Genomic DNA, 26483 nt, shown 5'->3' on the forward strand with positions numbered 1-26483 from the left:
TCTTCGTGAGAATGTATCAAAATAATTTAAGTTTCAACAACCTTGTATTTCGAAGACCAATCAAGGCCTCGAAGACCACCTATCTCGATTCAGCTTCGATTTTAGGAATCTTCATCACAAATAACATTCTCAAAAATATCCATCCAAAGCCATTCTTTCCTCGAAACTTAAATCTTCGAAGAATATATATAGCGATCGAAATCCCCAGCTAACAGAAGGATAAATTGATTTTGGGTTGTGACCGAGGAGGAAATTACAAAAAGAAAAATGCAGCTGCGGCCCCTTCTGATGGCAATTCTACTATGAGGCTTAGATGACCATTTTGGGTGAGATCTGCTCCGAGTGGTATTGGTTTGAAGGTGGTGGTTAAATATGGGATGCATAATCATAGACTAGATAAGGATATGTTAGGTCATGACATCTTGGGGCGTCTAAAAGGTGATGAAAGAAAGTTTGTGAATGACATGACGAAGTACAATATGGAACCAAGGTACATTGCATCTGCTTTGAAAAATAAAGACCCAGAAAATCTCACGAGTATTACCCAGATTTACCGAGCTAGAGCAACATACAGAGTGGGCAAGAGAGGTGCACTGACAGAAATGCAAATGTTATTGAGCCTTATTAACCAAGAGAAATACATGTGTTGGTCTAGAAATAAGGAGAATTCTGATATCGTGGCTGATATCTTCTGGACACACCATGACTCTATCAAGTTGATGAATATATTTCCTGTGGTGTTGGTTTTTGATTGCACGTACAAGACAAACATGTAAGAATATTAATATTAATCTCTCTCATCTTAAAAATATGTACAGTGATCTAGTTTATGGATGCGTTTTTTAATTGTGCAGGTATCGGCTACCACTGCTTGAGATTGTTGGTGGTACATCAATAAAATTGATGTTTTTAGTAGCTTTTGCATATTTGGAACACGAGAGGAAGGAGAACTTCACATGGGCACTGGAGAGGCACAAGGAGTTGGTCTATTCTGAGAAGTTTCTACCAGATGTCATGGTGACGGACCGCGAACTTGAATTAATGAATGCCATTGATTTTGTGTATCCAAATGCGTCTAATTTGTTGTGTACTTTTCATATTTCAAAAAATGTCAGCATGAAATGTAAAGAGTACATCAAATCAGAAAGACAAGAACATGTCATGAATCAATGGAACAACATCATGTATTCAAATACCGAAGACGAATTTGATGTACATCTCAACCACTTTGAGAGTGTATGTGGTGATATTCCTAGATTCGGGAAGCCTTCCTAGATTACTGGTTTTACGCCTATATTCCTTGCAGTCACATATTTTGGGCCTGGATCCCCAATCTAGCCCAAAATATGGACCAATGGCCAAGGGCTGGGGGCACTATAAAAACCCTCTCATTGTGATGGTTAGGTAATTCAAGTTTAACCATAAGAAACACTTAAACATATTAGTGCTCCTACTGACTTTAGCATCGGAGTGCCTTGCAGGTACACCTCATCACCAACTTTGTGCGCGAAGTCTGAGGCCCACTTCAGGTTCTGATCAACCTGTAAAATTAGGTGTCAAAATAAAAACTATATTTATATACCGGAAAATGTACAATTGATACAAATATAATGACAATTAAGAATATTTAGATATTATGATAGTTGTAATTAGTCAAAGATAGAAAAAAAAAATTTCTAATATAAAATTATATAAAACGGGAAAAATGAAACTTCTAATCTAACTATTGAATAATAAAAATTTATCTACCATTTTTGTAAAGTATGAGAAAAAGAGTAGAGGAGCTTATTAAAAAAAAGTATATAAATTATGGAAATTAGAATAAATTTTGATAGTTGTAGTAAGTAAAAGGTAATAAAATTTTAATAAATTTAATTTCTTCAATAATAAAAATTATATGAAACAGGAAAAATGAAAATTATTGATTCAAATGTTGGAATATAAAAATTTATCTACTATTTTTTAAATATGGGTACAAATGCGCGTGTGAAACATGTACCCGTGCGTAGGCACATGTATTTTACTAGTTGTTAGTAAAGAAAAGAGGTAAATTGTTTGATGTAAAGTTGATGTTAAAAAAAGTGTTTTGAAGAAAAGTGTTTTGATTAGAAATTAGTGTGAGATTTGGAACAAGGAATTGGCTCAAACGAAAATCAAAAGGCTGATTCAAGAAAAATATGTACAAAGCTGTATAAAAATTGGTTAAAGAATTGTAAATGAATAAAAGTGTGAAACTGGCTTTCTGTTTATAGGTGAGAATTTGGTTAATAATTAAATATAATAAATCTATTTTTTGCATTATTTTGTTGATTAAGATTTAGTTCATAACTCGGTGAACAAGATTAAAAATCCGGAATTGTTTGTGAGTTTTTCCAATTTTACCACATTAGTGAAAAATTGTAATAGCATGGTTGTGATGGTTGTTAGTAGCACAAAAACTTTCCTCAAAACAAAGTGGAAGAAGTTGAGATGGTAGACTCCAATGTAAGGAATTGGTATTTGTCATTCTGCTATCACAAAGTTGTTGTTTGGCCACCTACGTCCACTCCACTTCTCAACAAATGCATGAAATGGCTGCAAAAATACCTAACACAATATATAATTTTCAATTAATTTTTATTGACACATGGACACCAATAGTAAGAACATGAACATGTATCTGTGGCGTTTCAGTGTCTCACACCATATACGCTTTTAATATGAAGTAAGTATCTGACACCTGAGACACATTTAATCAAAAGTTTTGTTGCTGCATAGATAATAAGACAACATAGGCTTAAGAATAATAAGATAAAATACCTGGTATGCTACAATTAGGTGCACAACAATTGCAAAATTGGCAATGTCAAGAAGCCAATAAGGATTATAGAATCCAAAACCAATCAAAATATTTCCGCGAACATGATCTCTAAATGAAGCATAACCCATGCTACCACATAGTAGGTAAAAAAACTATAGTAACCATGATGCTTATCATAGTGGCCTTTCTAATGGTCTTGTGTTGCAATAAAACAAACCTGTTTTCCTATGTAACTGTTAGCTGAAGATTTCGTTTAGGAAGAAATGTCCTTCGAAGGTCTGAAATTTGAAGGAGGTGGTTATTGATGACCATCTTTGAAGATAAAATGGCTCCTGATGGCCATGTTTCGAGAATGAAGAATTTTAAGTCATAACGAAGATAGTGAATGCTGAAACTAGTAGGAGTGTATATCTTCGAGACTTAGACAAATTTTACGAAATAGGTTAAGTACTGATGCTTAGTGTATTTCCGTGGTATTTTAATGTTAAGTTATATTGCCACGCGTCGAAGGAGGATTCAGGCGGGAAGATTTGAAATTCAAAGAAGTTTGCATAACTGTCCAGAGACAGATGGCTTTCCGGGGATTCTCATGAGAAACGTGGCATTAAATTAGCGTAGGACCGTTAAGGTCGAAACTAGTATAAATAAGGGTTCTAATGTTAGGATTCAGGGTGTTCATTTTGTACAAATCACTCACATATTACTCAAGTATCAAGCGTTAAGAGAAAGAGTTCGCTGAGAAATGTACGTATGACACCACCACCATTTTAATACATGTGTATTTTCCTTTATTTTCAAGTATCTTTCGATATTATTGCATTTCGTTTACTTACTGCCATTTACATTCCTGCACTCTTTATTTTCATGTTATTTATCTTTGAAGTATTTAACATTTTTGCACTTTAAGATTCTTGCACTTTTACAGTTTTTATCTTATGTTTTATCTTGACTTACCTTTCGCTGAAGTTATATTTACGTGTATAACCAAGTGACTACTAACCTTTATTGTTTCGATCGAGTAATTCTTATTTTCAAGGCAAAATCATAAACATGGTTCGAATCATCATAAATAACAATCTTTTTGACTATGTCCTAGGATCAATCTAGTCGATCCTGCGAGTAACCAAATCATATTTATTATAATTTGGAGGACTAGCGGTTGTTTACCGGAAATCACCGTAAACAAATTGGCACGCCCAGTGGGACAGTGTCAAGCAGATTGTTTTTAATCAATTGTTTTATTTTGTCTAGACAATATCAAGACCTTGTATGAACCTTAGGAACGGTAAATTAACAAACAGTGCACAACCGATTCCCAAGCGAAGGTACAACAAGAAAATGGTCGTCACGACCAGTACAGGGGGAGATCAAGATCCCCCACAAGGCTCAGGATCAGGAGCGGCAAATTCTATGCATGTTTCGACTTCTACTCAAGGAGCACGGGATACACCGGGTCCAAATGGATCGAGGCCCACGAATAGTTCCCAGGCTATACCTGAGAATAATACAGAACCATCAGGGACTATTCCAGTTTTAGTGTCGACTACCGCACCTTCATCCACAAGCGCAAACGAGATACCACTTTTCTCGACAAATGCTGTAAATAACTTATTCAACCCAGGGTCGAACTCTGCATTCGAATGGAGGCCAAACTACCCATACGGAATGCCATATCCATATGGAACAGGCGTACGGGGGGCAGGACCTACATATGCTACAACTAATAATGCGACGTTTTCGCCAATTGTTGGTTCAGTGGGTCGAAGTGCACAAAATACTGGCTTCTCTGCCCAAATACCCAATTTTACCACAAGTAATCAAGCAGCATTCCAACAAGAAATGGATGCAAGCAACCATGATATGTTAGGGGTCTTGGCCAAGGAACTGGCTTCAATTTTGAATCCACTAGCAACAAATATTACTAGTACGAATCGAGAGAATGTGGAGATTTTCCAAAAGATATCATCTCAAATGAATCGAATGGTAGATTTCATGGGAGTTCCATACCCTAAACGAAAGGACAAGCAGCCCTTGTATCGAGAAGAAGGACCCATTATGGAACGTATTCAAGATGTGGTCCCTCCGTTTAGGACAACCACTAATAATGTAGTTTCCCCACAAAGAACAGCGGCAATCGAAGGGAACCAAGTAATAGATTTGGAGGCTTCGAATCAAAGAGCTGTTCCCGTTCAACAGGAAATGGAGGAAGTAAGACCCAGATTAAGGATAGTGGGTAGGAATGAACATCCGGATGAAATCGTTCAGAGAGTCAGAAGAGAAAATCTGGCTACGGAAAATAACTTAACCGCCATGATAGAAAGGGTTATGGCCAATAACGGCCTTAGCACTGGACTTCGACGTCCAAATTATACATCCCCCATATCAGATTATATCATGCAGACAGAGTTGCCTAGAGGCACTAAAGTGCCCAAGTTCACAAAGTTTTCAGGCGAAACTAGCGAGTCAACTGTGGAACATATTGCCAGATATCTGACAGAAGCAGGAGACTTAGCAGGGAATGAGGATTTAAGGATCAAATATTTCCCTAGTTCGCTAACAAAGAATGCTTTTATTTGGTTCACTACTTTACCACCAAATTCGATAGATGCTTGGGCACACTTAGAAAGGTTGTTCCATGAACAGTTCTACATGGGCCAAACCAAGATAAGTCTGAAAGAATTGGCCAGCATTAAGAGGAAGTTTACAGAACCAATTGATGATTACCTGAATAGGTTCCGACTGTTGAAATCAAGGTGTTTCACGACAGTCCCAGAACATGAATTGGTCGAAATGGCTGCCGGTGGTCTAGATTATTCAATTAGAAAGAAACTAGATACTCAGTACCTTAGGGATATGGCCCAGTTGGCAGATAGGGTTCGACAAGTCGAAGGCTTGAAAGCAGAAAAAGCTAGAGCAAACAAGGGATATAAAAAAGAAAGGGTAGCATACGTCGAGGCGGAAGACGCCGATGACGAATCTTTCAGCGACTCATACGGCATAGAAGAGGTCGAAATAGATTTAGCTGAACTGAAAGAAGCGCCACCTTATGCTTGCAAATTACTCAATCCTGCAAATGGAAAAAACCCAGTAGAAAACGATAAGAACGATAGATTCCCTAAGAAAACTTACACATTCGACGTCACTAAGTGTGATGAGATATTTGATTTACTAGTAAAAGATGGCCAAATGATACTGCCTCCAAATTCCAAAATTCCTCCGTTAGAACAACGGAAGAAGAGAGGTTTTTGTAAATATCATGGTTTTTTGGGCCATAAAACCTCACAATGTTTTCTTTTCAGGGATCTAATTCAAAACGCTATCAAGGATGGACGTTTGAAGTTTGTTGACAAGACTAAGAGTCACATGAAGGTCGACACAAATCCTTTGAACATTGCTGACGCTAGCCTTTGTGAACCACTGGATGTCAACATGGTAGATGTATCTGAGGTAGACATTGCGAAAGCTGATACAATGTTAACCGGAAATCAGGCTACTAAAAGCCTAAATGACGATGCGGTCTTCAATACTGATGTTGAAGAATCCTCTAAGACAGAGATAACTGAAGTTTCGAGAGAAAAAACCAGTGAGGCCACTGAAGACCTCAGGGTAAAACTTCAACAAATCCAAATTTCTGAAGCCCCCCCAGCAGTTGTTAACATGGTCAGTGCCGGACGACCAGTGTCTGAATTTGGCGAATTGGAGACATGGTTGATAAGGCAAAAGGGAAACATTGAAATCCCTCCAAGAGGGAAAAGTCTCAAAGATTATCTCTGGAATTGCCATGAAAGGAATGGCGGAAAACAATGGATGTGTCCAAGGTGTTCGATCATGCTGAATCGAAGGATCGAAGCCAACTTCGAAAGGGCTCGACGCGAAAGATGGGAACACCCCGGGAGAGAACCAAACCCTTTGCTACAAGTATACCTAAAGATGGAAGAAAGCTTAGTGGGATTTCTGGTCAGATGTCACAGGCAAAACATTGAAGTTGCACTGTGCCCCAGATGTGGGGCAGTCTATGATGAAATGCTGGCACGATCATTCGAAAGGGTGTACTGCTACATGGGTCGAGAAACTCAGGGATTACGTCCTAACCTGTATGGTTTCGATATATGGACCCCAACGAAGAGACCTGACAGCCCACATCCTAGAGCTCGAAGGGTAACATTCAAAGTCCCTGCAGAAGTACCTAGGGACAGATGGGTGCAAGCTGGTGCAAGAACCAACAAATGGCGAAGTTGGGACCAAGGAGGAAGGACTGCAATGGCATATAGGAAGCAATTTCAAAACTCAAATCGAGAGATGTATCGGTTGGAGAATTACAAGGGAAAAAATCCTATGTCCAGATCCTAGTGGAGAAGGCACCAGAGAATGAAAAATGCTCAAAGAGAATACAGACCAAGAGAAGCTGGAGAGTCTAGTAGCAACCAAGTCCCACACCAGGGAGCGAAGGCAAGCAAACCTCCGGTGGAACGCAGACTATTCGAAGCTGAAAATATTTTAGAAGAAGAAGAAAAGATGCATTCCAGTCCTTGGAAGGAAGAGGATAGAATGACGAATGATTTCGATTCTGACGGGGTGTCATCTATAAACCTCAACTGCAACATTGTGTCTGTACTCCCTCATGAGTTTAATCAGGAAACTGAAGTTGAAGACTGCGAAGAGGCTGATATCGAAGAAATGGCGAAACACATACCTGTGTGTTACTATGTTCTAAACAACGGCGTAGTTGAAGAGCAGAACGCTTTCTTCGAGAGACCTGATGAAGGTATGCGAAATCATTTGAAACCACTCTACATAAGGGCTAAAATTGAAGATGTTGGCATTAATAAAGTCCTAGTAGATGGGGGGCAGCAGTGAACCTAATGCCCCAATACATGCTGAAAAGAATTGGTATGTTCGATACCGATATAAGGCCACATAACATGGTTTTATCTAACTATGAAGGCAAGATAGGATAGACACTGGGAGTTGTTCAGGTAAATTTAACAGTTGGCTCACTCACGAGGCCAACTATGTTTATGGTTATATCAGCAAAAGCAAACTACAACCTTTTGCTCGGAAGAGAATGGATCCACGGGGTTGCAGCTGTGCCATCGACAATGCATCAAAGGGTAACCATTTGGAGGGAAGATGGTATAGTAGAGAATATTGAGGGAGATAAGAGCTACTACATGGCTGAAGTTAACCAGGTTAATAAAACTAACTTCGATAGGAACTTGGCAAACATAGGACCTTGTCATGCTGCAGAAGAGATGTATACCCCAAATAAAAATGCGTTGTACTACTTAACTCTACACCCAAATGGTTTCCAGTGGAATAGGGAAATAATGGATGGCCCAGAAGACACCCCATCAACGGAACATTATCCAACAATACGGCCAACAGGCTGGGATGACGAAGTTGATGATGTCTGAGTCATCATTTTTCGGAAAGATTTCGGCTTATGTAGCCGAGAATAAAAGAAAGACGGCTCTCGAAGCCGAATTGACAAAAATGTTGTTTAATGAAGGGCTAAAAAAGGAAGAAACTCCAGATTTGGGGATAAATACGATCCCTCGCCTGCCTGAAGATTCAATCCAAGTGAAAGAGGTTTCAGGAGAAGAGATAGGTCAAAGATTGGATGCAATCTACGACGAAGAGCCTTTGGGATTCGAGAAGGACCCAATGGGATCAAATATCAAGATGCTAGCCCAAGATCCACTCGAAGAGGTAAATCTTGGAGATGGAGATCAAAAGAGGGTAACATACGTCAGTGCGAAACTAGAGCCACCGCTGAAGTCAAAAGTGGTCGCGTTGTTGAAGAAAAACAAAGATTGCTTTGCATGGGATTACGATGAGATGCCTGGTTTAGGGCGCGATTTGGTCGAATTGAAGTTACCCATAAAGGAAGGAAATAAGCCCATCAAGAAAACTCCTAGAAGGTTCGCACCAGAAATTCATTCGAAGATTAAAGCAGAAGTCGAAAGACTCCTACGGTGTAAGTTCATCAGAACCATAAGGTATATCGAATGGATTGCTAATATTGTACCAGTTATTAAAAAGAATGGTTCATTAAGAGTATGCATAGATTTTCATGATCTAAATGCAGCAACTCCTAAGGATGAATATCCTATGCCTGTGGCAGAAATGTTAGTGGATTCAGCCGCAGGTTTCGAATATCTAAGTATGTTGGATGGATACTCTGGTTATAATCAGATTTTCATTGCAGAAGAAGATGTGTCTAAAACATCTTTTCGTTGCCCAGGGGCAATAGGCACCTATGAGTGGGTTGTGATGCCTTTCGGTTTAAAGAATGCTGGGGCAACCTACCAGAGAGCAATGAATTCAATATTTCATGATTTTATAGAAACATTCATGCAAGTATACATAGATGACATCGTATTTAAATCTGTCTCAGATTGCGATCATCTCGATCATCTAAGCCAATCATTCGAAAGAATGAGAAAACATGGCTTAAAGATGAATCCCCTCAAATGTGCTTTCTTTGTGCAGGCTGGAGATTTCCTGGGCTTCGTGGTTCATAAAAAGGGGATAGAAATTAACCAGAATAAAACGAAGGCTATTATGGAAACCAAGCCTCCATCCACGAAGAAAGAATTGCAGTCCTTGCTGGGGAAGATAAACTTCTTAAGAAGGTTCATCTCTAATTTGAGTGGACGCACACAAGCTTTCTCCCCTCTACTTCGTCTAAGGGAATGAAAGTTCGAATGGCGTGTCGAACATCAAGAAGCTTTTGATAAAATCAAGCAATACTTGATCCATCCACCAATCTTATCTCCCCCAAATGGGAAGAAACACATGCGTCTATATATTTCAGCTTCAGATAATACAATAGGCAGTATGTTAGCACAAGAAGATGAAAATGGCATCAAAAGAGCCATTTATTATTTAAGTAGAGTACTCAATGATGCAGAGACTAGGTATAGCGCAATAGAAAAACTCTTCCTTTGTTTATATTTCTCTTGTATCAAACTCAAGTATTATATAAAGCCAGTTGATGTTTATGTTTCGTCTCATTGCGATGTTATCAAACATATGTTATCAAAGCCAATATTGCACAGTCGAATTGGCAAATGGGCTTTAGCCCTTACTGAGTACTCACTAATATTTCAACCTCTCAAGGCAATGAAAGGTCAGATTGTATCAGATTTCATTGTTGACCATGCAGTGGTTGAGAATCCTCAACAATATGTAGATTTGAAGCCTTGGAAGCTATACTTCGATGGTTCGACTCACAGAGAAGGAACTGGCGTTGGGATATTGATAATTTCTCCTGATGGAATTCCAACAAAGCTCAAGTACAAGATTGAAGGTCCTTTATGATCCAACAACAAAGCTGAATATGAAGCACTAATTGCTGGACTTGAAGCTTTGTTAGAATTGGGGGCAACCAGAGTCGAAATTAAAGGAGACTCCGAACTAGTGATCAAGCAATTAACAAAGGAGTACAAATGCATCAAAGAAAACTTGATCATGTACTTTGTCATAGCAAATAGGCTGCTTAAAAAATTCGAATACGTAGAGTTAAACCATGTTTCAAGGACCAAGAATCAAGAAGCAAATGATTTGGCACAGTTAGCCTCAGGATATAGGGTATCAAAAGAAAAATTAGAAGAACTGATCGAAGTTAGAGGGAAAGCAATGGCTACCAAACTTTCCTCAAGTGACCTGGAGAATTCACAATTAGGCTTTGCTGGCAAAGAAGAATTCGAAGTGTTAAATATTGACTCGTTAGCAGATACAGATTGGAGGAGCCCAATTGTGAACTATTTAAAAAATCCTTCGACAGACATAGACAGGAAGGTGAGATATAGAGCCCTGTCATATTTCCTGATGGGAAACAAATTGTTCAAGAAAACTCTTGAAGGGGTCTTGTTAAAATGCTTGGATGAAGCAGAAGCATATTTGGCTCTTTCAAATGTACACAGTGGAGCATGTGGTTCACATCAAGCAGGACACAAAATGAAATGGCTTCTGTTTCGTTATGGAATGTATTGGTCTTCCATGTTAAAAGACTGCATAGAGTTTGCGAAAGGGTGTCAAGAATGTCAAGAACATGCAGGTATCCAACACACCCCAGCAAACGAATTAAGTTCAATAGTGAAACCATGGCCTTTTAGGGGATGGGCACTAGATTTGATTGGAGAAATTCGCCCCAAATCATCTAAAGGTCAAAGATACATATTGGTAGGAATAGACTACTTCACAAAATGGGTCGAAGCAATACCACTCGCGAATGTGGATCAAGAGGCCGTGATTGAGTTTATTCAGAAACATATTATATACAGATTTGGAATCCCAGAAAGTATAACTACTGATCAAGGATCAGTGTTCACTGGGCGAAAGATGCAGGACTTCGCCAAAGAAATAGGGTTCAAATTGTTTACTTCTACACCTTACTATGCCCAGGCAAATGGACAAGTTGAAGCACCAAACAAGATAATAATTGGTCTTATCAAGAAACATGTGGGGAAAAAACCCAAGAATTGGCATAAAACTTTGGACCAAGCACTTTGGGCTTGCCGAACATCTCCAAAAGAAGCTACAAATACTACGCCTTTCCAACTGACGTTTGGTCACGACGCAGTACTCCCAATCGAGATATACCTGCAGTCAGTAAGGATACAAAGACAGGCAGAAATCCCTCCCAACGTATACTAGGAGTTAATGATGAATGAATTAGTAGACCTGGATGAAGATAGACTTCGAGCATTGGAGATGATAAAAAGGCAAAAGGAAAGAGTATCCAGAGCATACAACAAAAAGGTGAAAGGTAAAACGTTTATCAATAATGACTTAGTTTGGAAAGTTATTTTACCTATAGATCGAAAGAATCAGGCACTTGGTAAATGGTCCCCACACTGGGAAGGACCCTTTCGAATCTTAAAGGTATTTTCGAATAATGCTTACGAAATCGAAGAATTAGCAGAAGATCGCGGGATCTTAAGAGTAAATGGGAAGTATCTGAAGAGATACAAACCAAGCATGCATGAAGTGAAGATTGCAAAAACGTAGATATTTAAGGTACTACGTAAGCCAAAATGGTTGAACTAATGCCAAAATGGCTTTGTGATCAAAATATACGAAAAATAAAGTAAAGAGACAAAGAAACAGCAAAATATTTGTCATTAGAAAGTGAAAGATTACATGCATTACAAAATGAAGCCTAAAAGCATGACCCAAAATGTTGAAGAGTACAAAAGAGAAAACATAAAAACCTAAACCAAAACACCTCCTAGTTGATCCTCTGGTCTAAACCTTCCAAAGCCAGCAGGGGCAAGCTCTCCGCTTCGAACATATCCATGGACCCAGAGCTGCGCATCCTTCTCACTATACCCTTTTTGAGGAATATGTAAGATAAGAGTCTCCCATATGGAAGACACGTCACAACCCCTTGACGAGCAGCAGCTATAGAAACTGCCTCAACAAGCCCTTTGAAGATCATCAAAGGAAAGTTGATTTTCTTCCCACGAAAGCCACAGAGTATAAACTCTAAATCTTCCACCATGATGCTATTTTGATCATGGTTTCGTGGACGAAAATTACCCACAAGGAGTTGGTGCCAAATCCTGATGACCTTGGCGCTGAAAGGGTCATTGTCCATGAGAGTCCTCAACAGAAGATGAGTGGTCATGTTGAAGCTGTTATCATCAAAGGTCTCCCCAGAGTTGTTGCATCTCATAAGGTTAGAGATAGTGGTGGGAGTGATCCTAATGTGGGCACCTCGAACCTCAGAGATTATGGTGGTTCTACCTTCTGGATCTATGCGTAAAGACGCAAACATCCAGAAATCAGCCAGCATGTTGGGATAAACTGGTCCTTCCAGGATTTCATAATAGAAATCAAGCTCTTGGTTAACAAAGAAAGCACTAATGCTTATGGAATTGCTTTCAAAATCTTCTTTAGAAACTTTGAATTATTTTTTGATGCAAGCTCTGATATTGTTATAAGTGAGGGGTACTGACATTTTGTAGAGAAAAATTTGGAAATGTTTTTCTGGTTTTGTGTTGAAGAAAATGCAAAAGGAGGAACGAAGTTTCAAGATAAGGTTTTTTGGAACAAGAATGAAGAGAAGAAGTGTGATGCTAAGCCCTTATATAGACCTGGGGGCAGGAGTGGAACGGTTTAATTTTTACTGTGTGATTAGACTGCGTTTGGTATTCCAAAGAGGAGTTATGGCTTCCGCCGTTTCCCGCCCTTGGAAGTTGAGATGCAATCATGAAAAACTGATGCACGCACGTCTTAAAGAGATGTTTTGGAGAAAGTGACGTCATCACTTAATAATGATTACGGCTAAGGGAGTGGAAACGTCAAGTCTAAGTTAAAGGGTGCGAAGGATGATCAGATCACGTGTTTTACATTAATTAAAATTACTGTGGCAAATCAGGAAATAGATTTTGGCGAAATCTGGAAGATTTGCTAAAAATACTGCTTGCGAGGATTGCAAAAATATGAACAAAGTGGAAGATAAAAGCTAAGCAGATAAAAGTTGAGCATACATATATATTCTACGAAGAGTTTGATTACAAAGCAAAAGTACAGCATGATAATGAAGTACAAGGTTTGAGATAACTAATTAAAATCTTTAGGGAGACTATCTTTTATCTTCGAATATTGAATCTCCCAGAAAGACATGTGAAGTTCAATCAGGGCCCTTTGTTTCTTCAGTTCGTCAATTTCAGGAACTAGTTTTCGTGCAGCCTCGAAATGTTGGATTCCTAAACGTGCAACTTCAGTCAATTCCTGCTCACTGGATTGTTGAAGGGTTGCCTTACGAGATTCAGCCTCCTTTATCTTCTCTTCGAGCATTTTTATCTCTTGCTTCCAGGAGTTGATGCTCTTCTCACATTCGTCATATGCTTCCTGGTTCTTCGAATATTTAAGCTTAAGGGCTTCACCCTGTTTGGTTGCATCAATAGCAGATTTCCATGAAGAATTATGAGAGGCCATTTTCGCAGTCAGCTGTTCGTCGACATTGTGTTTTCGAAGAATATTGGCCTGGAGTTGTTCGATCAGGGAATCCAGCAAAACAATCACCTCTGAGACTTCTTTCGAAACTAGGAGCAGATCCACCTTTTTCAGAAGTTGATTCAAGCTGTGAGTTTTGATAGGATCCTTGCTAAGAGTTTCGACAAGGTTGGTTTCGAAGAACTTTTCCTTTATCTGATGAAGAAGGACAGAAGTATCCTCTTTATTACCAGATTCTGGCTGTACAGCTGGAGAAGTTTCGAGCTCAGAAGGTGAAGTATTATCAATATCCATCATAGCCTTGAGGAAGCTGAGAGGATCAGTTTGTTTAAGCTGCTCCAATTCTGAAGGAGTAGGCTTTGTTGGGGCAGGAGTCGAAGTAGTTTAAGGAGAAACTATGGTCCCAAAAGTTGTGGTTTCGTGAGGAACTACTGTGGTTAATTTGGAGGTTTCTTCCATGACATCTTGTTCAGATAAAGTGTCCTCACTACCAGTTAGATGACCAGCTGCATTGTTGCTACCTGAACATTGTTGGTCTGCTTTTTCGCTCTTGTGGGTAGGTGGAGAATCATCAGTTGAATGGCTCCCTTCGACTGCTGTACTAGGAATGATAGTCGCAAGAGGTTGAGCGTCTTCGATCACTAGTGAAAGCACATGAGATTTACCTGCATGGAATAATTAGAACATGTCATGGTAAGGAAAGTTGCAAGAAATTTCTTCGCTGTAAAAAGAATATGCATTTACCTTGGAGTTTATCAAGATCAATATTAAGAGTGAAGGATTTGAGGTCGGAAGTGGCTGTGCCAACATCATCCTACAATCATAAGGTAAAACGTTAACTTAATTATTTTAAGTTAAAAATTTATAAAGATGATCAGGTTGGGAAATCCAAATACCTTGGTTAGGATGTTATCTGGGCTCGAATTATGGCTCTCGACGACGAAAGTGTTACTACCACCTTTCAAAGGTGATTCTTTAGAAAATACCTTGTCACCCGGTGAAGTAAGTTTCGAAGACCCAAATCCCTTTTCTTTTCTTGAGGAGTAGCAGCCTTCTGCCTTTTCTTTTGGGCTTGTCTGGTTCGAGGTGGAGATTTGTCATCCTCATCTGAGACAACTACTGGAGAGGTTTTTCGCTTCGAATGTGGTGGAGGTTTCGAACTCTGAAAATATAAATTGGGTGAGGTAAGGATGATTCATGTAACATACAAATGAAAGATAAAGTATGTATATACCGTGGTTTTCTTGTGAGCAGTGATATAGTCACTCTCACTGGGCTTGTTGCTCTGCGAAACTTCAGAAGCTTTCTGCGCAGGGAGCTGTTTAATCTTTCTCCTTCGAGCGACAGCTGTAGTTGGAACTGGAATTAGTATTTCAGCAGAAAAGGAACATTAGTCAAAGAATTTTGTGTGAACCCAAACCTTCAGGTATTGGAGTCAAGACACGAACATGTTCAAGATCTATATGGAGATGTCCTTTGAAAGTATCCAGGGTATGCTTAGTCGGGACCACTCGTTCAGCGCGTTTTTTAGTACTTTCCTGAAGAATTTTAAAAGCATTCCCACACACGAACCAGTCTGGGAAAGGAGGGCTTAAAGCCACACCAAAATCAGCGCTTGGCAGTGGAGGGAATTTTGGAGGATTAAGTTTGAAAGCCACTTCATAACGCAGTTCTGGTCGAACAGACGAGGGCAGTTTCAACTTATCCAGTTTAGCAGAAAACTTTTCGCGCAAAGTGACTGCAGCTTCACGAACGGTCCGACTAAGGTCATCAGGCCTGTAAATGGTTTCAAAGAACTTTTGAAAGGCTTGTATTTCTTTAATATGAGTCGAAGTACCTTTTTGAAATTTTTCCTGCACATCACCAAAAGCTTCAGTTAGTTCGCGAGTAAGGCTCTCAGCGTCAAAGATTTGCGTGGTGTAATAGTCCGTCCACCATTGTTGAAAATCTGGAGTAGAGTAAAATACGGGATTGAAAGGGATAGGCGAAAGATTGGTCACATCAGCATATCTGGCAATTTTTGACTCACATTCTTCTTCAGTCAGATATAAAGTGTGCAAACACATGTGGTTCCTTTTCTCGTACAGACACTTGGGTTTTATTTGAACCAATCCAAATTGCCTTGATACCAGATTTGGTTGGTAGCAAAGGAGAACATATTGGCTTTTGGAGGGGTGAAGACGGTGATAGAATAACCTTGGGGTAAGGAAAGCTCCCAAATAGTCATAGATTCAGTCTCTTGATCTTGAGATGTTGGTGGAAACTTTCGAGTGAACCATTCGGGACCCACTGTCCTGTTTACGAACGGAGCCATCGAAGGGCTGAATTGATGACACCGAGCAAACATCATGACATATGCTAGAAAATGCTCGCGAAGTTTACCAGTCTCTTCTTTTGGAGTTAGCAAAGCCAACCTGGTTCCTTCTACAGTTCGATTTTTAATATTTGGATCTTCTTCGTTCACAACACCTCGAAATGGGAGTTGAGCCTCGAAAGTAGCATTGAGCCATAGTTGTAGCAGCCAGAAGGGGCCAGCGAAAAGCAAAGAACCTGTTTTATAATTCTTTACAAGGTCTGTTGCTTCACCTAGGTTCTCGTAGAGAAACCCTAGAATTAACTGGCTCAGGTTTAGTTTTGTTCCAGCATGGAGTTGATTAGCCATACAGAGATATCTTTTTGCTACTTGTATAGACCTAGAACAAAAGACGCACCTCGAAAGCCATAAGGATAAGAAAGCAATGTGCTCTTCGTCTGAGACTACCTCATTAGTTTCGTCATGATACTGTTGAATGAATGCAGTATAAGTAACAGTTGCTTCATTGAAGTTAATAGTATCAGTGTCCATGACGTTGGGGTCGAAGGGTTCTCCAGTTGGTCGAAGCCCCGTAATGGCAGCTATGTCGAAAAGCGTGGGGGTGACCATTCCACATGGAAGATGGAAAGTGTTGTGGGAAGCATCCCAGAAATAAACTGGCGCAACTAACATGGTTTGGTTGTATTCTAAACCAGTCTTGGACAGTTGGATTAAATCATAAATGCCCAGTTCTTTCCAGAAAGCAGCCTTGTGTTTCTCTACTCTTGCCAACCAGGCATAGTATAGTTCAGGGTCTTTTGCTAAGAGAATTGACCTAAAAACTTTCACAAAATTGGTTACATAGTCTAACCTAATTTTCTATAGGGCTGAAGGGTTTTCGGTCGAAGTGTTTTCCGTATCATCAGGCTTTGCTGAAATAGGACGGCCATCTTCATCTATTTTGTTCTTACTAACTAACGGCCTAGTTTTATAATAAGCAGGAAAGAATTTATTCAGAGAAGGGTTAGTTTCTCCTGGTAACAGACCCATGAAAGCATGAGTTTTCCCAGAAAGTTCAAAAGGAATGATTACCTGAGAAGCGTAAATGGCGCGCACTTCCGCAGAATTTGGGTTTGGTACGCACTCTTGATCCCCCATCTGTGTAGATTGTTAAAGTTTCAGAGCTGGTTGAAGAACATTTGAGGAAGACGCCATGAGTAAGTTTGATTTTTTGGAATGGGTTTTGAATATAATCAGGAGTGTTCTTTTCTGTGGAGAAATAAGGAAATAAGAGGTGAAAGTTATGTGAAGGTTAAAGTTTCGGTATTTAAAGGTCTAACGGAAACCCTTTCAAATCTTTTGGGTAAAAGCCAAGAGACACGCGGCAGGCGTTGATTTTATCCAACGATGGTCGAATAGTTATTAGCTTTACTCCTAGTATATAGGAGTAATGATCAGGAAGTAAGAACAGAACGTGGGAATGTAAGTTATGAGTAGACATCTTTGAAAATGACAAGACGTTTTGGAAATAGGGTCATCAATGATTATGACGTCAGTCAATGATCTTGGAACTCTAAAAACGAAATCTTATTACAGCAAGAAACGCCTATTTCTCTTGTTTTTCGAAACAGGCATTTATTGGGGGCAATTTGTTAGCTGAAGATTTCGTTTAGGAAGAAATGTCCTTCGAAGGTCTGAAATTTGAAGGAGGTGGTTATTGATGGCCATGTTTCGAGAATGAAGAATTTTAAGTCATAACGAAGATAGTGAATGCTGAAACTTGTAGGAGTGTATATCTTCGAGACTTAGACAAATTTTACGAAATATGTTAAGTACTGATGCTTAGTGTATTTCCGTGGTATTTTAATGTTAAGTTATATTGCCACGCGTCGAAGGAGGATTCAGGCGGGAAGATTTGAAATTCGAAGAAGTTTGCATAACTGTCCAGAGACCGATGGCTTTCCGGGGATTCTCATGAGAAACGTGGCATTAAATTAGCGTAGGACTGTTAAGGTCGAAACTAGTATAAATAAGGGTTCTAATGTTAGGATTCAGGGTGTTCATTTTGTACAAATCACTCACATATTACTCAAGTATCAAGCGTTAAGAGAAAGAGTTCGCTGAGAAATGTACGTATGACACCACCACCATTTTAATACATGTGTATTTTCCTTTATTTTCAAGTATCTTTCGATATTATTGCATTTCGTTTACTTCCTGCTATTTACATTCCTGCACTCTTTATTTTCATGTTATTTATCTTTGAAGTATTTAACATTTTTGCACTTTAAGATTCTTGCACTTTTACAGTTTTTATCTTATGTTTTATCTTGACTTACCTTTCGCTGAAGTTATATTTACGTGTATAACCAAGTGACTACTAACCTTTATTGTTTCGATCGAGTAATTCTTATTTTCAAGGCAAAATCATAAACATGGTTCGAATCATCATAAATAACAATCTTTTTGACTATGTCCTAGGATCAATCTAGTCGATCCTGCGAGTAACCAAATCATATTTATTATAATTTGGAGGACTAGCGGTTGTTTACCGGAAATCACCGTAAACAGTAACATTGTAATAAGAATATGTGTATATTATCATGATGTCCAATATCTGAATTACCTGAATTTCAATGAGGATAACTTAAAAGGAATAAGTAAAAGCCCTCATTCCTAGACCTCGAAATCTCCTCCTTATTTTCCGTGTGCTAGTGACTATTCCAACTGATGTCACTCTTCCAATACTAATTCCCATCAAGGTTCCTTTAAAACTTTGATTTTTCGCAAGATGAAAAATAAGAGTAAGAAGTTGCATAAAAAAGATAAGTATAATTTCATGATTTTATATATACATTTTTTCGTGTACATGCTACTTAAATTATGCCGAGACCCAACTGGAATACAGAATAAGTGAAGGACATGATAGTTGCAACCAATGTTTTAAAAAAATTGCTTTTCCTTCATGTTATGGCTTTCGCGATTTCGGTCGGTACATGTGTTGCGTTGTAAATAACTGTCGTCACGGTGTGAAATTCTCACAATATTGCACAAATTAGGATTCTTGTAAAACGAGTATGATTTCATTTTTACAATAAAACAAAATTTTAGTTCCAAATTTTAATTTTTTGATTAATGTAAAAGCCATTTAATATGTACTTTCAGAATAAAATATTTCATCAATAATGGTGTGTAAACGACTATAAGGGTATTTCACGGGCGTAACGACATTTTGTTGCGGCCATAACAATGTAACGTTTGCGAATTTTTTCTCACTCTTAAAACAGTGAATAATGGTATCGGAAGGCTCCGCTACTTTTTGTCAAGGCCGTATTCACGGTCAAGGATAATATTTTAAAACCTTGGCTTTAACTATAGATAACCATCATACTTTAGCAAAGTATGGGATTTGAGAAAGTATCACTTCTGCAATACCAAATGCTATCATGTACATATTGCTTGACATAAGACATAGATCATTTACATTATTCTTGTGGACACAATTTCATTTTTTTATAACCCTAAGAAACATGCAAGAATGTCAATAACACAACATCAATTCAGTCATTAAAACGAAAAATCAACAATTCTGCAATAATGACACACATGTTTGAGTAACTCGCGTCATACTAACTGAGGCAACTATAATGTATCCAATTGCATTTCCAAAGAGATTCACGTATTGAATAACCACAACTTTTAAACTTGTTTCCTACAGAAATTCAAAAACAATTACACAATTGAATTCCATCATAGAGAAATCCCCATACATGATTACATTATATGTTCTTGATCTTGTTACCTAAGATAGACTTCACTACATCAGTTAAGGTGTAATTTCCCTGTCCATTAACATAATCTCCTATTTTGTAACACTGTGTTAGTAAAGTAGAAGTGTAGAGAGTGATGATGGTGAAAAGAAGGATGACATCAGGTCTAACTTCCCAACCAAGTTGAGTTATCGCTTATGACAATATAAGAACTCTCAAGCCTATCACAACAGTGATGATATGAGTTGTGGCAGTCCAAAATGTTCATGTGATACAACAATTGATTCAGCAGGTATCAAACTCGCTTCTATAAGATTTAGTTTTAAGTCAAAATGTGAAATGTAGTCAAGATTTCGAACACGTTCTCTTGACACAACCATCATCGTCGTTCCTCACTTGTATTTGTAATAGAAACTTGAATATTAATCATATAAAAAATTAAATAATTAAAAAAACGGTATTAAAATGGTTCTTCATACCTCCATTAATGGCATCTTTGGAAGATGAAGCGACATTATAGAGAAAAGATAACAATTACGAGCATTTAATTTAGGAGGTGCATGGGGAAGAGAAAGGAACAAACGAGCCAAATGAAGAAACAAATCAGCTGCAAAATTTAAAGGATATGTGTGGTAATTTATCTAACCGTGGAATAAAAAATTCACATAAGTAGCTAACATCAACCATATTTGATTCAAAAAAAAAAAACTATACTTACTAAAAGTCTCACTTACTAATAGAGATATGTCTCTACCTGTTTAACAAAAATGTTTTACCTATGTGTGACTCAAACTATAAAAAAACAACAATATCAGAATGTAATGTGTGAGAAGTTTATTGTAATGAGAGAAAAATTATCCTAATAAAAAAATGGCTAGTTTTAATTTCCGCATTGATTTCAACTTGAGTATACTTTATGATAATGTTGCGTGCATTATTTATAAATACCTGCGAGGAGGTAAATTACGTATTGGTATAAATCTTTGTGGAGCTTCTCACCATCTCGGAGAAAGAGAAAGATCAATTACGAAAGTGTGGCTAATGGTGTTTGTGCACGCACATGTCACAAACTTGGAGACTTTTGGTTTTTGGCCGGTGGTGTAGTGAAGAGGCAGAGAGTTGAGGTATGGTGGGAAACTCAATGAAGGGAATACGAAGGTGTGTCAGTGTGATGAGAGTGTGAGAAATAGAAGTTTTTCCCTTTCTGCCACACCCCCCAAACTATTTTCCCAAAATGCCACAGTGTGAAAAAAATTTCCCATACTGCCACAATAAAAGCCGTGTCGCCAAATAAGATAGCGAAATGCCATTTTTTTATTTAAATGATTTTCTTTAATATATTTAAAATTTATAAATTTAGTAATTAATTTTAATTATTTTTAAATAATAATAAAATAAAATTTTTTATACTTTAATATAAATAATATACAAAATACTAATTTAAAAACAAATATTTTTCATCTTGTATATAGAGTTCGAAATGTCTTCAAAGCATGGACGGATCTACAGTCCAGCGAGTTCGGGCACGCGCCGGGACTCAACCCTTCCTTTCGTTGTATACTCCCCATCTAATAGTCGATTTTTAGACAACACCAAAGGCAAAATTAAGGGTAAAATTAGTAAAAACAGAGTAGGCAATTTTTTAACAAAATTAAGGGAAATTTTTTTAGACGAAATCAATGGCAAAATTAGTAGAAACAGGGTGTAATATTAGTAAAAATAGATTGTAAATTTTTTGCCCAAACTACCTAAAATTTCGGGTTGCGCCACTACTTCAAAGTATACGAACAGAGCTTTACCGATGTTCCCAAAGAACATAGATGAACTCAATATCAAGGCGATACTCTTTTACACAATGAGTCCATGTAGGGCTGTTTTTGGACCTCTGGATCCGAGAACTGGACCGGTGAAACCAGACCATTGGACCGGCCGAAATGTTACTCGGTCCGAGAATGGATAATTTTTTTATCCGATACCAAAAATGGATACTATATTGGATATTTATTAGATACTTTTGTCGGATATCCGAAGTAACAATCCGGTTTCGGTCAAAAAAATAGTCCATCACTGTTTCAGTCCGGTCCGAATTTACCCGATTAATATTTCAGTCCGGTTCTCGGGATAACAAATATCTGGACCGGACCGAACCGATAACAGCCCTAAGTCCATGCGAAGAAACAAAAAAGATCGCCCGAACAATACTTCCATTAGGGCTGAAATGGACACAGTTGAAAAGAAAAAAAGACGATGTGGAATTTGTCAAAAAACAACCCATATGCACAAAAAATATCTGCATCGGCCAAATACTGCATGCCCTATTAACTAGTTACAATTTATTTCCTACTTTAAATATTTATATATTTAATTGTATTAATATTATTTAATATAATTTGTGTTCAATAATATTTATTTTTAAATAAGTATTTTATTATTTATTATTTATATTAAAGTTTATAAAAATTTATTTTATTTTTTTATTATTTAAAAATAATTAAAATTGATTTTTAACCAGTTAAAATTAGTTATTAAATTTATAAATTATAAATATATTAAAGAAAATCATTTAAATAAAAAGAAAAATGAAAAAAAATGACATTTCACCATCCTATTTGGCGACATGGCTTTTGCTGTGGCATTATGGGAAATATTTTTCACAGTGTGGCATTTGGAGAATATATTTTGGAGGATGTGGCAGAAAGAGAAAAAATTCTGAGAAATAACTTGGCCATGGATTACAATGTCAGAGTTTGTGTAATGTGGGAAGGGTTTTATTTTTGGAAAGCACCAACTTAAATATGGTGTACTTATTCAAGCTGTACCCCATTTATATATTACGTACTCATTTTTACAAAGATTTTTGCCACTATAATAATAATTGGGTAAAAATATAACACATTTTTGCATAGCATTTGATTTGTGTTTTTTCAAATCCATATATCCTAGAATAGAAAGAAAAAAGTAATAAAATATTTCAGCCCGCTGGGCACCATTGCTGCCCAGAAGTCCATCTCTGCATGTCCTAACGGCTAGATTCGGGCAGCCTTCCTAGATTCCTGGTTTTACGCCTATATTCCCCGCAGTCACATATTTTGGGCCTGAATCCCTAATCTAGCCCAAAATATGGACCAATGGCCAAGCGCTGGGGCACTACAAAAACCCTCTCATTGAGAGGGTTAGGTAATTCAAGTCTAACCCTAAGAAAAACTTAAACATATTTGTGCTCCTACTTACTTTAGCATCAGAATGGCTTGCAGGTACACGTCCTCCTCCTCATCACCAACATTGTGCGCGAAGTCTCTGGCCCACTTCAGGTTATGATCAATCTTTAAGATTAGGTGTCAAAAACAAAAACTACATTTATATGTCGTAAAATGTACAATTGATACAATTATAATGACAATTAAAAATATTTAGATATTTTGATGGTTGTAATGAGTCAAAGATAGTAAACTTTCTTTTCTTTTAATATAAAATATATAAAATATATGAAATAGGAAAAATGAAACTTCTAATCTAAATATTGAATAATAAAAATTTATCTACCATTTTTTTAAAGTATGAGAAAAAGATTAGAGGAGCTTATTAAAAAATTAGTATATAATTTAAAATTGTATTCTCTATTTTAAACTTCATGTTTATTTGAAGTGTTGTTGATTAATTATGGAAATTAGAATAAATTTTGAAAGTTGCATAGAGTAAAAGGTAATAAAATTTTAATAAATTTATTTTCTTCAATTATAAAAATTATATGAAATGGGGAAAATGATAATTATTGATTCAAATATTTATCTACTATTTATTAAAGTATGGGTACAAATGCGCGTGCGAAACATGTACCCTTTTGTAAGCCCGGGTATTTTACTAGTCGTTATAGGTGAGAAAAATATGTACAAAGCTGTATAGAAATTGGTAAAAGAATTGTTAATGAAGAAAAGTGTGAAACTGACTTTCTATTTATAGGTGAGAATTAGGTCAATAATTAAATTTATTAAATCTATTTCTTGCATAATTTTGTTGATTAAAATTTAGTTCATAACTCGATGAAAAAGATTAAAAATCCGGAATTATTTGTGAGTTTTTCCAATTTTACCACATTAGTGATAAATGGTAATAGCATGGTTGTGATGGTTGTTAGTAGCACAAAAACAGTCCTCAAAACGAAGCGGAAGAAGTTGAGATGGTAGACTCCAATGTAAGGAATTGGTATTTAACATCCTGCTGTCACAAAGTTGTTGTTTGGCCACCTACGTCCACTCCACTTCTCAACAAATGCAAAAAATGGCTGCAAAAATACCTAACACAATATATAATTTACAATTCAGTTTTTTTTATGGCCATAAGAAACATGCAAGAATGTCAATAACACAACATCAATTCAGTCAATAAAACCAAAAATCTACAATTCTGCAATAATGACAAATATGTTTTAGTAACTCACGTCATACTACCTGAGGCCCTAAGAAACATGCAAGAATGTCAATAACACAACATCAATTCAGTCAATAAAACAAAAAATCTACAATTCTGCAATAATGTCACACATGTTTTAGTAACTCAAGTCATATTAACTGAGGCAACAATAATGTGTATCCAATTGCAATTCCAAAGAGATTCACGTAGTGAATAAGACCACAACTTTTAAACTTGTTACCTACAGAAACTCGAAAACAATTACACAATCAAATGCCATCATAGAGAAATCCACCATACATGATTACATTACATGTTCTTGATCTTGTTACCTAAGATAGACTTCACTACATCAGTTAAGGTGTAATTTCTCCGTCCATTAACAGAATCTCCTATTTTGTAACACAATGTTAGTAAAGTAGAAGTGTAGAGAGTGATGATGGTGAAAAGAAGGATGACACCAGGTCCACCTGCCCAACCAAGCTGAGTTATCGTCCATGACAATGTAAGAACTCTCAAGCCTATCACAACATTGATGATATGAGCTGTGGCAGTCCAAAATGTTCATGTGATACAACAATTGATTCATCAGGTATAAAACTCGCTTCTATAAGATTTAGTTTTAAGTCAAAATGTGAAATATAGTATAGATTTTGAACCTGTTCTCTTGACATAACCATCATCGACAATCCTCACTTGTATCTGTATGAGAAAAATATTAGAGGAGCTTATTAAAAAATTAGTATATAATTTAAAGTTGTATTCTCTATTTTAAACTTCATGTTTATTTGAAGTTTTGTTGATTAATTATGGAAATTAGAATAAATTTTGAAAGTTGTAGCGAGTAAAGGGTAATTAAATTTTAATCAATATATTTTTCTTCAATTATATAAATTATATGAAATGGGAAAAATGAAAATTATTGATTCAAATATTTATCTACTATTTTTTAAAGTATGGGTACAACTGCGCGTGCGAAACATGTACCCTTTCATAAGCACGGGTATTTTACTAGTTGTTAGTAAAGAAAAGAGGTAAATTGTTAGATGTAAAGTCGATGTTGAAAAGAAGTGCTTTGACTAAAAAATAGTGTCAAAGTTGGAACAAGGAATTGGCTCAAACGAAAACAAAAAGGGTGATCCGAGAAAAGTATGTACAAAGCTGTATAGAAATTGGTAAAAGAATTGTCAATGAACAAAAGTGTGAAACTGACTTTCTATTTGTAGGTGAGAATTATGTCAATAATGAAATTTATTAAATCTATTTTTTGCATAATTTTGTTCATTAAGATTTAGTTCATAACTCGGTGAACAACATTAAAAATCCGGAATTATTTGTGAGTTTTTCCAATTTTATCACGTTAGTGATAAATTCTAATAGCACAAAAACTGTCCTCAAAACGAAGCAGAAGAAGTTGAGATGGTAGACTCCAATGTAAGGAATTGGTATTTGACATTCTACTGTCACAAAGTTGTTGTTTGGCCACCTACGTCCACTCCACTTCTCAACAAATGCAAAAAATGGCTGCAAAAATACCTAACACAATATATATTTTACAATTTGGTTTTTTATGGCCTTAAGAAACATGCAAGAATGTCAATAACACAACATCAATTCAGTCAATAAAACAAAAAATCTAGAATTTTGCAATAATGACACACATGTTTTAGTAACTCACGTCATACTAATTGAGGCAACAATAATGTGTATCCAATTGCAATTCCAAAGAGATTCACGTATTGAATAAGACCACAACTTTTAAACTTGTTACCTACAGAAACTCAAAAACAATTACACAATCGAATTCCATCATAGAGAAATCCAGCATACATGATTACATTACATGTTCTTGATCTTGTTACCTAAGATTGACTTCACTACATCAGTCAAGGTGTAATTTCTCCGTCTATTAACAGAATCTCCTGTTTTGTAACACAATGTTAGTAAAGTAGAAGTGTAGAGAGTGATGATGGTGAAAAGAAGGATGACACCAGGTCCACCTGCCCAACCAAGTTGAGTTATCGTCCATGACAATGTAAGAAATCTCAAGCCTATCACAACATTGATTATATGAGTTGTGGCAGTCCAAAATGTTCATGTGATACAACAATTGATTCAGCAGGTATAAAACTCGCTTCTATAAGATTTAGTTTTAAGTCAAAATGTGAAATATAGTTAAGATTTCGAACCTGTTCTCTTGACACAACCATCAATGACGTTCCTCACTTGTATCTGTATGAGA

The 26483-nt window shown here is 37.0% G+C and overlaps 1 pseudogene; it reads right to left on the reverse strand.

Annotated features, from left to right (window-relative positions):
• Positions 1-1415: 1415 nt before the first annotated feature.
• Positions 1416-26451, reverse strand: LOC131631596 (amino acid permease 2-like; annotated as a pseudogene).
• Between the last annotated feature and the right edge of the window lie 32 nt (positions 26452-26483).

This window comes from Vicia villosa, unplaced genomic scaffold, assembly GCF_029867415.1.
Source record: "Vicia villosa cultivar HV-30 ecotype Madison, WI unplaced genomic scaffold, Vvil1.0 ctg.000848F_1_1_1, whole genome shotgun sequence".
NCBI lineage: Eukaryota > Viridiplantae > Streptophyta > Magnoliopsida > Fabales > Fabaceae > Vicia > Vicia villosa.